Source organism: Numida meleagris, chromosome 1 (genome assembly GCF_002078875.1).
Source record: "Numida meleagris isolate 19003 breed g44 Domestic line chromosome 1, NumMel1.0, whole genome shotgun sequence".
NCBI lineage: Eukaryota > Metazoa > Chordata > Aves > Galliformes > Numididae > Numida > Numida meleagris.
Window position 1 is genome coordinate 3,729,259 of NC_034409.1, and position 4,593 is coordinate 3,733,851.

Below are 4,593 nucleotides of genomic sequence, written 5' to 3' on the forward strand. Positions count from 1 at the left end.
ACATGTTTACTTCTAGGTGATTTCTATAATCATGGTTCACCTCTCCAACTGCCATTTATTGGCAGGACTTTCACAGAATCATAGAATCACAGAATGGCTTGAATTGGAAAGGACCTTAAAGATTCCACCCCCCCACCATAGGCAGGAATATCTACCAGTAGGTTGAGTTGCCCAAAGTCCCATCCAAACTGGCCTTGAGCTCCTCTAGGGATGGGAGTTCCACAGCCTCTCTGGGCAATCTGTTCCAGGGCCTCACCACCTTCACAGTAATTAATTTTTCTTATATCTAATCTAAATCTACCATCATTTAATTTAAAAGCATTACATACTAGGGAGTACAGAGCTACACTCCCTGATAAAAAGTACCTGCTCAGCTTCCCTGTAGGTCCCTTTAGGAACTAGAAGGCTGCAATGAGGTCTCCCTGGAGCTTACTTTTTCCAGGCTGAACAACTCCAGCTCTCTCAACCTGTCCCAGTAGGAGAGCTGCTCCAGCCCTCTGGTCATCCTCATGGCCTTCTCTGGACTCACTCTAACAGCTTCATGCCCTTCTTGTATTGAGGGTTTAGAGCTGAATGCAGCACTGCAGGTGGGGTCTCATGAGCGCAGATGGGGACAATCACTTTGCTCACCCTGCTGATTACACTGCTTTTGATATAGTACAGGGTACAAATAACTTACTGGGCTGCAAGCACACATTGCTGCCTCATATTGATTTTCTTATCAATCAACACACCCAAGTCCTTCTCCTCAGGCTTGCTCTCAATCCAGTCTCTATCCAGGCTTCATTTGTGCTTGGGATTTCCCTGACCCATGTACAGGGCCTTGCACTTGGACTGGTTAAACTTAATAATGTTTGCACAGGCCAAATTCTCAAACCTGTCAAGGTCTTGCTGTTTGACATCCCTTCTCTCCAGTATGTTGACCACACCACCAATCTTGGTGTTGTTGGCAAACTTGCTGAGGGTGCACTTGGTCCATGTCACCAGCAGAGATGTTAAACAGTACTGGTCCCAGTACTGATCTCTGTGGAACACTACTCATCACCAATCTCCAGCTGGCCATCAAGCCATTGACCACAACTCTTTGAGTGCAGCCATCCAGCCACTTCCTTATCCACTGAATGGTCCATCTGTTATTTATCCAGGATTTCAATCCACTTGAGGTTTGGAGGTAACATCATTGTTTTAATGAAAAATCTCACTCTGGTTGACCATACTTGAGAGTGCTACATTCAGTTATGCTGTGGTCCTGGATTATTTAAAAGATCAGTGCATCACTCAATACTCATGGCCACTTAGCTTCTCTGTAGCACGGACTGTGGGGAACTTCTGTGGCTTTAGTATCTGAGGTTTTCTTACCTAAGCAGCAGGCAGGCTACAACTGAGCTGTATCCAGACACATAGACAAACATGCAAGGGCTACTTGTTTTTGAAGTTTTTAAGCTCTATCTCATGCACCTACTTTTCACGTGGAGGGCAGACTAGAGGAAAAAAGAAATGTCACTCCCATCTTCACAAGGTCAAGAAGGACTAAATCACTGCCATCCCTGAGAAGGTGATGGAGAAAATCCTCTGGGAAGTGATTTCCAAACTTTCTAAAGACAAGAAGCTGATTAGAAGGAGTCAGTGTGGATTTATAAAGCAATAATCGTACCTGCATGAAAGCCTTCTATGAAGAAATGATTAGCTCAGTGAATCACGGAATCACAGAATCATAGAACAGCTTAAGTTGTAAGGGACCTTAATGATCACCTAGTTCTAACACGCCTGCCATTGGCAGGGTAGACTGGTTGGAACTAGATAATCTTTAAGGGGAGACCACTTGATGCCTTGACTTCAAAGCTTTCATCATAGTCCATAACAGCCTTACGGACAAACAGATGAAGTCTAGTCTAGGCAGGTGGATAGTGAGATATACCGGCTCCTTGGTTGTTCCTAGATGTAGTTATCAAACAAGAGCATCACAACAAAGACCTCAGTACCATGTTACTCACAGCACATTCATTCACCACCTGCCTTGGGAGAAGTAAGTACCATTCACACCCATCTGGGTCCATTTTATACAATGGCAATACTATATCTATCAGAGACTGAGGCTCTACTGAACCACAGGGTGATGCTCAAGGTGATACACAAATACACAGAGAGTAGGACTCACTCCCCTTTCTAGAAGAGAAAGTTCAGCAGACTGCTCAGTGTCTGCCTTGGAATCGGATGAATCACACTCTTAGACCCTTTACTTTGACAACAGAGGAAGCCTAGAAGATTAACTTGGATGCATTCAAATAAAGTTTAATAAACTTTAAAAGATAACAGGCTCTCAGGCAACTTCGGTTAGTCGAGCCTGAACACCATTCCAAGTCAACTGAACAATTCAGAGCAGCAGAGTATAAACTATTTCCATTCAGAGGAAGAAAAGTTAAAGCTTTGAAAGACAGATTGCATCAGGTCACAGGAGGTATATATAGCAGAACTGTGACACGAATCTAAGTCTACAGAAACTCAATAGCACCTTAACCACAAGATCATCTTTGCCCTGAGTCACGTTTCAGTGTGAAGCTGTGCTGAATATTGTTATTTCACAGTTTTGCTCCAGCTTAAACCCAGTCAGTGATCAACTAGGCCTTGTTGATCTCTTAAGAAAATCTCAAGAGGTGTTAAGAGTTTGCAGTGAGGTTCTACAAGATTTTCTTGGAAGTGGATGAAGATTTATAGCACCCTTTTTCTTTGAATTTTTAACTTTTGATATATTCAGATTCAAAATGAAACGGAATATTCTTGAATGCTTCTGGAGTTTGGAATTAAAGACAGTTTCAAAAGACCATAAATGCTGAACTTTGTGCCTCCCTGATCACCAGTGCTTTAGTGCGGGAGAAGGGAAGAGGCTTCTCAATGGGAACGGGGATATTGTGTCCTTCGGTTCCCCTTAATGAGGATGACTGAGAGCCATGATGATTGAGAATTTCCTTTCTGAAGTTTCTCTAACAACCGCAGTGCACTTATGACTCATTTTTGATGCAAGCTGTTCCTTGACAGGGACAAAGCATGATGACATTTCCAGTCTTTAGGTCAGTCTTTTTCAGTACTTCGGTGCTGGCAAATGTCCCATGAGCAGCCACTGAAAGGGTGCAGATCCAGTCCACCATTGACAGTGCTCATGCTTACATAGAGGTGTCCAACTGCTCTCGGGGATGCTTTGGGGTGACAGGGCTTGGGGATACATCACATGTAATAGAAGAGACCCCTGTTCACTAGAGGGATGCAGGGAAGTTCTCCAGGATACCTGAGGGTCTCAGGGAAGAATCATGACTAAAGGTGAACTGCATTTCTATGCTGTAGAGAGCTAAATTCATGTATTTAAATTGAGATATGAATCCAGATTCATGTCAGAAATGCTTCCATTTCTGAAGGAAATGTAAGGGTAGACGTGGCTGTATCATCCAGGAGGACAGATTAGAGCTGCTCACCCGTTCTACTCTCATACTCTCCTACACTCTGAAATCTCCAGAGATCCTCAGCTTCATCTACAAAAACAGCTCTGGGAAGATACTAATGGCTTTGAAAAGTAGAAGGAAAAAGAGTAGAGTTGTAGTTGAAAACACTGAAAAAAGAGAAGTACTGCATAAAGTTATACCATCCTGTATCCCTCCCTTCTCCTCTGTTTTCTTTTTCTGTGCTTGTTTCATCTTCCACAACACAAAGTTGTTGCTCTTTTTTTCCCCTTTCCTTTTCATTTTCCTATTGTTTTATATCCTTGTACATATAAATGTTTAGTTGATATAGATGATAAAGGACTCCATCATGCCTGTTACCAACAGTAGGCAAGAGCCCAGCACACTCAGGTACAGTGGCCGAACTGTGTAATACCACTGGCTTGCAACCAGTTCCAGTTCCAGAAGAGCCAGAAGTACACTACTTCCTTATTTCACCAGTTTTGCACGCCCTGTCTTGGTTGCTGCTATACAACAAAGCTAAAACATTTTTGTAAGCAGGAAAGGTAGAAAAGCTTCCTGTGGTCTTCACTGAGACCTACAGTAGCTTCAGAACACCGCAAGGCACAATTTGGGCACATAACATGATCTTACTAGATGATCTGACACCTCTTGGAGAGAGAGATCTATTTAGATCGCAGCTGTGATCTTTCTCTTGGGTTTTATAACATGAAGGTGCAGTAGTAAAAGGAAGAGTATACCTACCTGAAGTATAGCCTACCTGAAGGTAGCCCTGCATAGGAGCTGTGAGCCAGCCAACCTGGTGACTCAACTGGTTTGACTCCCATTCCCTCTGTATTTATTAGCCTGAGGTTTAGTGTGATGAATGCCAGTTGTAGGAATTTGTGTATCATCTATCCAGTGAAGCAGCTCCTGAAGCTCTAGTTGAAGCAGGTGATTCTGGGGGTTGGACTTTGATGTTTGCAGGCACCATGCTCCTACAGCAGTGCTGTGACCCCACAGGGTTCTGGCACAGTACTGGACTTTTAGCAAATGAATAATCAAACTTGGCGAGACCTGGCAAGCTCTACTATGGCAGTGATATTATTTGGAGAAGGAGAAAGTAGGAAAAAAAAAGAAAAAAGGCAAGGGAAGGCAAGGG